At 39.6% G+C, this 13,804-nt stretch overlaps 1 long non-coding RNA gene across 1 annotated transcript; it reads right to left on the bottom strand.

Moving 5' to 3' along the window:
- Positions 1-214: 214 nt before the first annotated feature.
- On the bottom strand, positions 215-10,108 carry LOC107309510. Its single transcript, XR_001553206.2, has 5 exons — positions 9,865-10,108; positions 7,734-7,815; positions 3,751-3,830; positions 2,558-2,783; positions 215-390 (listed from the first exon to the last, which is right to left on the bottom strand). It is a non-coding gene; the product is annotated as an uncharacterized LOC107309510 (long non-coding RNA).
- Positions 10,109-13,804: the final 3,696 nt, after the last annotated feature.

Below are 13,804 nucleotides of genomic sequence, written 5' to 3'. Positions count from 1 at the left end.
TTCCATCGTAGATGTCATTGATAGAGATGTTAAAGAAAACCGGTCTCAGGACAGATCCCTGGGGGATGCAACTTGTTACTGGCCCCCACCTGGACATAGAGCCATTGATCACCACCCTCTGTCTGCAGCCTTTCAACCACTTTCTTATCCATCAAGTGATTCTCCCATCAAATCCACATCCCTCCAAATTTGGAGATGAGGATGTGATGGACCATGTCAAAGGCCTTGCTCAGGTCCAGGTAAATAGGTCCTTGTATGCTGCAGTATGTCCTGTTGTTTTCACACTTTCCACTGCTTCCTTTCTGTCACCAAAATGGGGTATGTCTTGACATGGTGACACGTGTTTGAGGGATCACGTCAGACAGTCATCCTTCTGTTGTAAGGTTGCATCTGCTCATAGAAAAGACCCAAAGAATGTTTGTAGTTACAGTGTCAACCTCAATTTGACAATATGTACATACATCCAGGAACACATGGATACATCCAAATGTGCACACTCATTCTCAATTACATTTATATTCCCTTCCTCTTTTTGCATTCTTCATAGAAAGCACTGTTATCAAAATCTTCATATCCTGTACACACATTCACTTCATTAAGATAAAAATAACCTTTTTCTTTTCCAGTGTCACCAGATAAGAACACACAGAAAAGTCCACTTCTGTGCAATGTAATTTTCTCATTTTGAACTGTAGCACCCAGTTCTCTCTTACTTGTTTCATAATTGCAATAAATAATAACAGTAAAATAATTTCAAAATAATTTAAAATGATAATAAAAATAATATAATAATTATTTTATTGCAGTGGCACCAGTTACTTCTCTTTAAAGTCCATAACTACAGACAAGAAAGCAAATTTCAAACTCATTGCCAAAATCCTATTTGGTTTTGTCAAAGCCAAATTTTGAAGCTGTGGAGAGAGAATAAAAATCTAACTAGATATTGGTTCAAAAGCTTAATTAATTAGAGCCTTAGATGATTACATCTGTCCCTGTTTCTTTCTCGGCACTAAAGGGAGCAAGGCATCTGAACTGCAGCAGAGCAAAGCCAGTTCCAGTAAGACAGCCATAGCCCAGAGAAAACTTCTGGTAGTATCTGCAATTTTTACCTGGTCTACCAGGAATAGTACTTTTTATACTTCTGAACTGGTCAAGACTCATGATTGTCCCTAATGTGCTCTTTCTACAGGTTATTCACAATTAGTGAATGTTTGTATACCTCACATTAACTCAAATATTCACCAACAGAGTCAAGATGATGGATTTAGGCCTCTGTGGACTCTTGAAATGTCCAATGCTCAGCTTATGTCTCCCGTCACAAAGGCCGTATCAGAAGCTAGTTGGCTCATTTGGTTGAACAAGTCCAGATGGATGGGAAAACTCCAAGTTACGTTTCTCTTACTGGCTGTGTGATAATTCACTGGCCTGTTACATGTGGGTGAATAACTTTAGCAGTGTGAGCACACTTTTACTGTGTGTAAAAACTGTGGGCATTACCATCCAGAAGAAGGGTCTCTGTTTTCTTAAGCTGCCTTAAGAGGTGAGGAATTGGTGCTATCCAAAGAATTCCTAATGTATCAGCTGCATCAAACCAATTGCAAGCACTACCTGAGTCACATTCTTTCCCTCATTAAATTTGCTGGGGGCTCCTAGGGCTGGCTTGAGAACATAACAGCAACCTGTAATCTTTCAGGGGAAAAGAATTTGAGCTTTCTTTCATCACAAAGAAAATACTGTGCTTGTAATTAGGTCCTAGTCACAACCTCAGGAGATGTGCTATGAACATTATTATTGCACATTCCTCCTTAATCCTGTTTTCCTGGATAGCAGTTATATAGGGGAAAAAATAGGCTAATTATGGTCTTTGACTGGAAGAGACTCAAAAAGGCAGATGAGGACTGTGGAGAGCTGGAGACTGTCCCTGTTACAGCCTTGAAAGTAGAGGGTCTGACGGACCTGTGGGAAGAAATAGGGTGCTGGGCTGTGGGAAGGGTGTAGGTGCATCCCCAAGGAGTGGACAGAGACATTCAGACTGGTTCTGCCCTCAGGGCACTAAGAAGGAAAAGTCCTATACTAAGTGTCAGAGACCTACAGCCCATCCTGAACCTTTGTTTAGAAGTGCTTGGGGCAAGCATCCCAGTCCCTTTTTAATTCAGTACCTTTTTTAGCTGTAGACACTACAGCTTCTGTAGAGTAGCCTGACCAACTTACCTCATTACCAGCATTTACCTCATCAGGGACTGAGTATATTAGTGCAGTAAGACTCTTTCACTCTAAATCATTGATTGTTCTACTTGCTGCCTAATCTTGAGAGTAATTCTGCATATAATATTCATGTAACTTCAGCTGCAAGGTTTTCTAAAAATAGTCTTTTTCAAGAAATCATTCTCAGTACTCATTTGCAATTTCACTAGTTAAAATCCCACCAGTCAAGTGATAGGACTCAGATCCTAACTGAGTAAATTAGTGCAAGATTCATATGAATATTATCATTCCAAGCAGAAATTTAATTTCACTGCAGGTCCTGGATTATTTCTGTAGTATTCTGGACTCTTACCCATTAACTAGTCTTGAGATTTTAAGCTACAAGGCTTTGTTCTGGGCTTTTTTGGAGACTGTCAGCCAATGGCTGTGCTCTATGGCCCCTCATCCTTTTTTAGTCACGCACTGTCTTCTTTAGCAGCTTCCTGCTTGCCAAGACATTGTCACAACTGCTGGTTTCTGCCTCATTGCAGTCCACAGCTTGAGTGCCTCTTATTCCTGCCCCCTTGCACACGAGATTCCTGTGAAGAATAGAGGGATTTTTTTTTTTCATTTTATGGTCATACTTAGGTAAAGCACCCATTCAGCTTACTGTCTTATTCCACTTACCTCAAGAGTGGCCAAATGTGGATGCCTGAAAAAGAGTTGAAAAACAAGGAAGGCATGCAGAAAAACATTAAATATAAACAAAATAATTATCATCAGTTTGCAACCTAGAGACTTTCCTGGTCAGAACTGTTGTTTTTGTGTGTAAGAATCCACAGTGGACTTCTCTTCCATAAGATATGGATTTCCAATTTTCAATCCCACATGCAGTTTTAGCATCTGCAACATCCTGCAGCACAAAAGTCTCACAGATTCATATTAAGTGTTCTGAAGCATTGTCTCCCTTTGTTTGTTTTGGTCTTGCCACCTAATAGCTTATTCTAATGCTATTTGGCTTGTGTATCAGAAAAGGAAGTGAATAGTTGTTTCTTGCTTGACTTGTTCTCTCATGCCTAAGCAGATATTGGTCATTGAGACTTCTTGGTTGGCTGAGATATTCCCATGCTCTTCTGCAGTAACACCCACAGCAGTACCATACTTGTATTAAAATGGCCTGCAACTTCTAGTCTAGTTACAGCAACAGAAAGAAGAAATCTGGAATTTAATTCAAATACTTCAGAAGACCTAAAGTTCTTCTGAAAGTAAGAGAAGTAAGAGAAGGCAAAGATAATTTAAATAATAGCATAAGCGTCTGCCTTGTTCTTATCTGCCTTTCCTTTTATTCTTCTTTGGGAAGAAGGTGGTATGAAATTGTTACAAACTGGTGTCAGGATGCTGGAAGTGAATGAGATAGTTATGGAACTGTAAACCCTAGAATACAATGAACAAGATAACTAATACATACATTAACAGTCTGTTTCACCTTCCCTTACAGCCCATGCTTAAGAGAAGGCTGGTGAAGGACACCTGAATGTTACACTGTACAACTTGATCACTACTCACCAATCCAATCAGATGCCCTTGTGTGGAGCCCATTCTTTTCTTTGTAATCAGCCAGCCTGGCAATTAAGTTGGAGTGCATTCTGCAGCAGAAGAATGTATAATGCAATGAAGGTGGGGAGAGGTGTAAAATGGATGCTTAAGAGGTAAGTCTGAAACAACTCTGCTTCAGGCAACCCACTTAACTACAAGACGATAGGTTTCCCACCTGCAGAGACCTAGCAGTAGCTGAGGATTCTATTTTCCCTTTCCTGCAGAACTCTCACTTAATTCCCCTATTTAATAATCCATGATATTACCCTTGCCAGACTTCTCTCTTGTATTTTTGCTGACTGATTTTTTTTTTTTTCCTTATTCTTCAATTTGCTTTTCACAGTACATGACACAACAGCATCACTGTTTCCTAGGACCATTCATCTGGCAGTCTGTCAACACCAGATCTGTTCAACAGATTTGACTGATTATAGGCAATCATTTCAGAAGCAGCACAGCGCTAAATTAGATGTTCCCATTCCCAGGACAGATTGAAGTTCTCAGTGAAGCCGTACGCATGCACTCAGCCCACAAAAAGGCTTGGTACCTGACTAAGAAGTGTGATCTGAAAACTTCTTATAAATAGCATTTGACTGCTTTATTTTAAATGGAATTATTTGAAATCCAGTGAAAACTTCTCAGAAAACACACATTCTTACCATTGTACATGGAAATGGTCTTAGGTGTTTTAGACACAACTAGTAACAATTTAAGTTTTATCTCTTCTGTTACTCTTGTCAGGTATGAATCTTTCAAAGAACTTACTGTTTCTAAAGCCCTGGAACTTTCAAAAGAGATCATACACTTCCCTTGAATTTAGGGGACATAAATTTGTCACTGAAAACAAATAACAGATAAAAGGTGTCATGAGCTTATTAACAAACATCATGAAACATTTAGCAAGAGACAATTCCCAAATCAGTGGACAAATGTAAGGCAATGTAAGGAAACAAGGACACCATAATGTTTTAGAAATCACCATTCCTTCAGACAGAAAAAAATTCCTTTAGAATTCGTACAGAAATGACTTAAATTGGTGAGCTGGGGTTCAAGCTGGTACTGATGCCCCTGTGGCCTGATGGGAACCAAACAATCCTCTTTCCTTTTGGATGTGTGGAAGACATTAATCAACAACTTCAGAGAGTTTTAAATCCCCCTGAATCCTTCATATTAATCTATGACATACAAAATGTGATTTCTTACTGCTACTGTTGGCTCTAGCTTGGTTAGCTCTTCCAGCCTTTATGAATCAACATGTCTAAGACATCTAAATAGATCAAACAGCACAGAATCACGCTGCCTGTTGGCAGTGCTTCAGTAAGCTCACAGTTCATTTCCAAGTTGACTAAACCTAATTAATGCACATTTCAAGATAAAACATCAGTAGGGATGTGTTGGAAACTCAGAATACGCAAACAGCTTCGTAAGGAATTCAGTGATAATTGGAATTTCAGATGGCAACTCTGACTTGCAGAGTCAGGGTAGTAAATATTCTCATGGAGATTAAGGACTTACTGAAAAAATATTTAGAGCTTTTCATAGTCTAAATAATGAAATACATGAGCAGATGGAGAACCCTTTGCCTTCTGAGCAAAATTAATGTCATCTAAATGCCTGTTCTCAGACTGCTTCATGTCCTGAGAGATCTCCTGGTTATTATTCTGCCATTTTATTTCAGAAAAATTAATGAGTTCTTAAAATACTTTAGTTAGCAAAGGGGACAACAACAGTGAGGTGGGAAGTGACAGTGTGCAACTTCTCATACTCAGACCTTTCTTCTCCTTCTTTGGTTTGTGAATTCTGCGTGACAAAGCAAGCTGATCTCAGTGAATGAGTATTTTGCCCATCACTGTCTTATAACTGGCACAGACAATGATATAATTCTTCTTAATAAAAGGATCAATAATATCACTAGTAATATAGCAGTTAGGTAATCTCAGCCCCTCAGCAGAGAGGTTACATAAGGAAGCATTTCAGTGTAGCTTAGGGGCTTACAAGTAAATTCATCTTCCATGGACCTCTCCAAATTTTGTCATCTAAAAGACTGCTCATAAATACCTATTAAAAATGAATGAATCAGATGGAAGGGTTATTACACCAAAACAAAAGAAACATGTTATTGGAGGCTGAGGGGCACAGAGATTCATTCCCACTTCAGGAACCCAGCATGGTGTTGTTGCATGTTATTTCCCCCAGTTGCTTCCGATCAAACACCCTACCACCTTTTATCATATTGCATCATTGAAGTACATATTTTGCAGCTGCAGAGCTGAAGAAACTGCTGAAGTCCTTTGACCTCAACAAAGCAGTACCACTTTATGCCAGAATGAAAATGCCTTACTTAGAGCAAAGTGGATTTTTCACCTAAAACCAAGGTTTAGGCTTCACACTCACTTTGTTTCTTCATAACTGTGAGTGACTGAATATTTCATCATCATTTTATATTCTGAGTAACAAGTAGTGACAGGGCAACATAAAAACAGCATAGAAAAGAATTCTATTTCAAATGGGGTTATTTGCAGTTATCACTTTACAGAAAACCTGCAAGAAAAAGTAATAGATCTATTTAGGCATATTGCAGTGAGCAGCCAATATTCAGTTGCCCAGCTTTGAAGTGAAATAAAACAAAACTGCTTGATCTTAGGTACCATCAGCTGCATCTTAGGGTGTGTTGATAGATGACATTCAAGGGAATTCTTATTTAATATTTGTAAGCTTTAAAATACCAAAACTCCTAGCAGCTGCTTGGTCCTTCTGAAGCTCTATAGCATATATGTTGCAAGAACCAGGGAAAAACTCTGCTCCACTTGCTCGGAGACCACTGGCTGAGACCCTCCAACCATCACTACACTGCTGAAAAACAAAGAACCTCTCTTGTTTTCTGCAGCTCAGAAGTAAATCTAAAATTCCAGTTCATACCATTTTCTAGGATGAACATGAATAACTGAGTAAAGCTAAAAGGTTCCTTTATCAAGCCATGCCAAATCAATATGGTATATAAACATGCACTAACTCATGAAAAAAGACATGCAAAGGGCTTGCTGGCTTTGTCTGTATCAGTATGTAGTGCAGACAAATAGGATTCATCTTACAGTGCTCAGAGAAGCAGGACTATCTATCTGTGTCTATCTCAGGTACAAAAATATTATGCACAGGAAATACCTGACCATGTTGTTCATTTTTGTAAGTTAACCACTGATACCTTAAAACACTGCCTATTTGAGAAAGGGGAAAATTATGAAATACAACTCTAACAACAGCCCAAAACCCTTACTGAAAATCCTTCTGGCTGTGGCAGAAGGTGTGGCAGAAGGCCTCGGTCCTGAGAAGCAGATAAAAGGTTGTGTCCTGGCCCTGTGAGAGTTGAAGTGAGATCTGTTATCAAAATGGAAGGTCAAAACATGAACTACTGGTGTGTCTTCCATGAATTATTGACTGAGATTACTTTTCCCAGTAATAGGGTAAATGCTTCCAGAAAAAAGACCAAACATTTCAAAATACTGGAAGTATTACTTTCTTTCTGTGTTCTAGAAGAAGTGTGGGTAAAGAGGCACCATTTAACTGTTTATTTTAAGGAATGGGGTCTTTATACAATGTGAGATGCATTATCACCACAGTCACAGACAATATCAAAATAGGAGCCAATAGGAAATGTATCCTTTTGCCATTTTAGATTACAAATCAGTAATTCCAACACTGCATTTCATTTGTGCAAACTAACGCACATACTCAGAGCTCAATAACTTCCATTCCATCTGTATCCAAGCTGAGTGCATCACCTCTTCCAGTTTTATTCCTAATTGTCTTCTTTGCACAAAAGAAAACACTGTCAACCAGTATACATTACCAAGTACACCTCAGGACCTGCTGTACTGAGTCATCCCACAGCATTCACCATAAACCCAGCCACCTACTCCTGGCAACCACTTTTAATATCAGACAGGACCTATTACCTTTGAGCTCATCAGTTCACAGAATCAGAGAAGGACTGATGGGCCTCTGGAGGTCACCTGGTCCAGCTTCCTACTCAAGCTCCTGTACAAAGGAGGAGAGGTGGAAAAAAATGAATTGTCTATTGTATCGTTTTGGTTTGGCTGGGTTTGTGTCAGTTTGGTTTGGATTGTTGGTGCGGGGGCATTTTATGTCAAAACAACAGTTATCCTGCTCTTTATTTATAATAAAAAATGTGGGAAAAAAGCTAAGTATTCTAATTACTTGATAAATGTAATCTCCATGAGCAGACTTTTTCCATCTGATTAGAAAGATGAGAGTAGCCAAGGCTTGCTTGTTTACCAAGCTATAACCAAACTACACAGAGCAATGGGTTTTACTTGAAAAAGCAACTTCATAGTGTATGATGATAATTTAAAACCTTGCTAGTAATTGATAGCTGCTGCTGAATCTCTGTGATATGGATGCTAAAAGCATTTCCTTGAAACATAAATGTTAGCTTCTAAATTTTGGGTAGTTTGATGTTCTTTTCCATTACAAAATTAAGCAAATGCCTTGACCTTTATTTTTTTTGGGGGGGGTGAGGGAAGGGGCTGGGGGGGGAGAAAAGGATTATTTTTTCTGACATTTTATTAAAGTAGTATAAAGCCAGTATTCATAAATACATTAAGTGATTTAACATTTCAGTATAAAATCAAAGCATACAATTTTTTTCCAAACATTGTTTAACTTGAAGCAAAACTAATGTAATGAAACATTTTTCATACAAATGTTCCTTCATAAAAGAAAATATTGACAAGCTCTAAGTATTGACAGATAATTCAAGCTAGATAGATTGTTTAATAGATTGAATGTTAGATCCATTGACCTTCAAATCCATCACGTTTTGCAACCTATATTCAATTGCCTTACAGCAACACCCGTTCCTTTATTCTCTGTCAAGCAAATACCTGACATACTGCATGCACTATTGTCAAACAAAAGAATGGTTCTTTCCCTGGAGTATGGCATGCAGGTGGGAGGGGAGGAGAGAAGTAAAGGTTATTTTAATTTAGTTCTCAGCTCTCTCAGACAGGTTGCTCAGCTCCTCATAAATTCATCACCATGCAGCTCAGCTATTCCTAGTATGCTGCCTTCAGAAATTTATTATTTATGGGTGCAGTCATAGAGTAACTCAAACGTCTGCAACAATTTCACAACAGAGATTCAAGAGGAATATTACAGTATCTTTACATATTCTAGCAGTATTTTCTTCGGCTGATGGATTACTTAAAATTAAACACCATATAGGCTGCACCTCTATGTTTGAAAAATATTTCTGAGTTTAATTATCCATCTAAACATGAGTGCTCTAAGGTCTGACACAGCCTTTGTGATTGTTGCTGCCACTGCTATGAAAGCGTACTGGGAAATGAGGATAGCTATTGAAGGAGGCAAAGACAAACAGCATGATGAGCAGGAAAAAGTTAATAGCTAAAACAGAACTGGTATGCTGCATCCCATTCAACAGCTCCCCAAAACAAAGTACTATTGGATTGCATTTTCTCAGTCAGGGTATTCATCTGAAATTCTAGAGCCATCTAGACAGGATTAAATAGGATAAGAGCATTCCCCATGATAATAAACATTAAATCCAGTGAGTGAATGAGAGACAGAGGGCGAACCTGTTTGTGTATGTGCACGCACAGGCGTGAGTCCCACTGCATGACATGGCCTCCATAGGCCCAAGCGATTCACCTGCACTTCTGGCACAGTCTGCAGTTCTGCATGCATACAGTCACACACATGAAACATTTATTTTTGTAGAGCAGAGAAGTGCTGTGAGTTTGGAGTAATAGTAATGATCGTGTCCAAGCAACTCCCTAATAAAGCTTAGATGTGATTTCAAGATGGAACAGGAGTGCAGGACACGCATGTGCAAGTACACGCATGCATCCACACCGAGTACACTGTGAGTTATTTACATTATGCCTGGTATTGATTATTACCAGATGGTAGGGGAAGGCTATAGCTGACAGATTATCTGTATGGATCTGCTTTATTTTACCCTGAGTTATAGGTCTGCAGTTCCCCCTCCTCCCTTTCTGGCTCAGAATCCTGTGATACGCTAAGAGGAAAAAAATGTAAACTTACTGTAAGGAGCACATTTCCATCATAAGCCTCCCAGTGCTCCACGCGGGGATCGAGCTATCTTTCTTTAGTTCCAGCACCACTTCCTAAAGCAACAGCCAGTGCCATAAGAGAGAGATTTTGTTACAGACCAATGCACAAAAAGTGTTTTAATACTAATGAGACTTGCAGACAATAGATCCTAACTGAAGAAGCTTCATTTAGGATTCTGCTTTTCACACAGCTATTTCAGCCAGTCTCACACAACATACCGACAAAAAGCCCAGAGATTGAAGTTGTCAAGGCGTCATTCTATTCTGCAAACTGGAAGCCCACAGCGGTGCTTTGGGCTTCAAAGCCTTGGCTCTGGAGGCTTTCTAAATAGCTGCTCTTTCTACAAGAGTCAGATATAGCAGGAGCTGCAGACTCTTAAAACAACAAAGGAATGCACCATCCCCACCCAGCTGTGACCTTCCGAGACTTGTGCATTATGCATTAGGTGGCTGGAGTGTAAATGGATACTTCAGAAAGGCTTAGGGAGAAAAAAATATATATTTAACTGGGAAAAAAATAAAAAATAAATAAAAAGCATTTGGGACTTTCTGCTAAAAGTGGTTTTGAAATGATGTATTTTCTGTACAGTTTAACCTTTAATTTCTGTTGTTTTGATTTGCAGCCACCTCCATCCCACGTCCAAGGGCAGAGGGCAGAAAGCCTTCCATTGTTCATGGAATTTATTTATATATATGCAGTTATAGCTATCTAACCTTTCCACTTTTCAAATCTACCACTTCTGCCTACTTCTGAGCAAGTTGTCATAGATTTCTGAGTGTCCTTTAGATCCACAAAAGGATCCTTAAATGTAGCATAGGCATCAAAGATATAGAGCAGCGACAGAGTGAAAAGGGACAAAACAAACCAGGAAATCATCACCACAAAGCAATATAAACCATGTTTCATTGTGCTATTCACATCTCCTGAGGGTTACAGGAAGATTCCAGCCTCTCTGGCTCTAAAAGGCACGATTCACTCCTCCTCAAGTCAAGAACTGCAAAAGCTAAAGCACATGACCAGTCAGTTTGGACCCTCAGTTTTGTGACTTTTAGTGAGCAATCTTGGGCAACTTTTTAAAAATCATCCATTTGCTTTCCCTAAAACAGGAATAAATATTGATTCATGTAGGGAACTTCTAGGGAAATTTGTAAAGCATTGTTGAACTTGTAGTTGAAAGCCATGTCCCACCTAATCTTTGTCTGGACATAATTCTAAACCCACAAAGTTGAGAAGGTTGCACCCATTCTCTTCTTGACTAAAAATTTCATTGCCTGCTGGAACAAATGGCAAAAGCCCTGCTGATTTGAACACAGCTAGGATTTCACCCCACTAAACAAAATCCCAGATGAAAGTCATGCATATCAAATACTTGCACTCTGCAGCCATGTATTTTCAGTTTCAGAGAGGTGTTTTGTAACCCAGGCATGATGGCTGCTCTACAAAGGATTACCAAACAGAATATTAGTGTTCAGTGAAACCTATACAATATAAAGTGGCTGGTCACAAAATAATTCAGTTCTGTACGCAAAGCTATATTCGACCTCAAGGGCTGCATGAGCGAGGAAGTTGTTTTCCATTATTATTTATGACAAAACCTAACAGCTTAACACTCTGCAACACATACAATCAATGGCCAAAGACAAGTTTTAGAAAACACATGGCAGCCTGTAGCATTTCCTTTTCCCCAGACAACAGGTAAAAAATGTTCAATTTATTATTATGCTGTCACATCACCTACCAAAACTGTGACAAATCCCGTGCGGGAATCTGTAGGTCTCAAATGCCAGCCATATCAGAATTATCAGATAAACCACTCTGCCATTGTTGATACTGCTCCGACATTAGATAAGACAGGAAGACAAGTAAGGGGAGAAAAAAAAAACCAACAACGTTATTTTACTACAAGAGAATTAAGGTTACAGACGCCTCCATGAAGGTGAATAACACAGGGAATGCTTCTGTTAACAATGGAAGCTCTGTCTGAGATGACCTCTGTGCACAGATCCACCTCTGGGGAGAAACAGGCTGACATCCTGGTGATACAATCTTAAGCAATTGCTCAGAGTGACACTACAGTTCATTGTCGGAGGGCGTTGGCCATTATTTTTAAATGGTCCCCCCTGGAGCCAGGCTGGCAAAAGCTTGGGGAGAGGCACGGCTGAACTGAGATCCTATACTGCCTGCCTGAGGAGAGTGCATTTATGCATTACTGTGGGGTTTGTGGACTGGAAGAGTCAGTGCACAGCAAAATCCACAGGCAAATCCAAATATTTACCCTGAAAAACCAAATCCAGGAACTTAACATTTCCACATTGCTTTCACCAAATCAGAAAATGAAAGCAACCTTTGATGCACTGCTTTGCTCTTAAGCTTCCTCTCAGCATTTAAACTCCAAGTTTAAGGCATACTTAACCAATACGATTATTCTTTAAATAATTAGAAAACCAGAGTGGGATTTGCTACTACAGGCAGAGTAATTTGCCTGCTCGAGATGCTTCATGCAGTGAACCACATCAGTGCTCAAAATACAACAGTGCTGACAAAGCCCCTGAGTGCAGTCCTAGTGAACTCAGTAGCTCTGCTAGGTTTCTTCACTTGGCTCTTCCTTATCAGGAAAAAGTAGTAGCACTTTTGCCATCAAGAAAACACAGCACTTCTTCGACCATGTGCAGTGTTATGTGAGTGCAATGCAAATGTGAGGGCCCTTCTTACACGAAACTGAGATTTTATCTGGCTTAGTTATATACTGGTTAAATCCAGAGGTGTGCACCTGATTTGTTAAAATATGTTCTTATGCTGCCTAAAATTCTAGTGTAGTGTTCTGACATGCCTGTGACTACAGCCTGCAATTAAATGACCCAGGGACCCTTTGCAGATGCTGCTAGGCAGTGACACCTGATCTGTTTGTGCTTCCTGAATTACCTCAGTTTTCAACTCAATGTACAGAAACAGACCTAAATCGAAGTTCTGGGCAATAGCCACTTCAACAGCCTCATTTTAATCCATTGCCACAAATCTGCTGGATTCCATAGAAGCAGTTGTATTGTCCAAAGGTGCTTTAGTCAGCACAGCTCATTTCACACATTGAACCACTGCAAACTATGCTAGTCGTAGCACTTTTTTTGCTAGTATAACTGTGATTCCATTAGTAGGGTTTTATCAGAAAAGTCATCCAGCAAAGCTATCTGTAAAGCCATGTCTTTCATTAGGAATGAAACTGCTAACAAGTCTGACATTTAAATTACCATTAGTCACCAGCTGAGTTATCTTGCTGAAATGAATGGACTGTTTGCACCTCACAGAACTACTGCTGCAGGCTCTTTGTGCTGTGCCCCCATGATTCAGGTTTCTGAGGTTTTCTTAGCAAGCAGAGCTCATAAAAACATTACCATTGTTGGAGTTCAGAGGAGCAAGCTCCAGCTACAAAATGGTTCCTGATACGATCTGCTACCACTTCCACGCCTACTCCAGGCATTTATCTCCTGTAGCCTGGAAAATTCCCCAAATTCCCAAGCTTCTGCTCAGCCCAGGAAAATGCAGAGATTACACTGGGAGAAAGAACATTCTCATGGTCAGTGTTTAAGTCCTCCTACATGACTTTGGGCAAATATTTTTGTTGCCTTTGCTGTAATTTCCCCACTCAAGGGACAAAGGGAATAGTCCTCTTCCTCCTACCTTCTTGCTGTCATGGACCATGCAGCCCCCTGCAATCATGCCAAGAGTCAAAAGCAGACCCTTTAGCTTTCAGGTGTTTTCAGAAAGAAGAAAAAACACCAAAAAAACAACCACATAAATGAATGCTGATCAAGAGCCTGCAAGCAAAAGGACTGTAAAGCACTGAAAGTGAGCTCTTTCTGGATGTTGCTGTACCAGTTTCTATCTTTTTGGATGAAAATGCCAGCTATAGAAA

The sequence above is a fragment of the Coturnix japonica genome, chromosome 2 (assembly GCF_001577835.2).
Source record: "Coturnix japonica isolate 7356 chromosome 2, Coturnix japonica 2.1, whole genome shotgun sequence".
Lineage (NCBI taxonomy): Eukaryota > Metazoa > Chordata > Aves > Galliformes > Phasianidae > Coturnix > Coturnix japonica.
The sequence above is the reverse complement of the archived record's forward strand: the minus strand, read 5'-3'. Positions and strand labels throughout refer to the sequence as shown.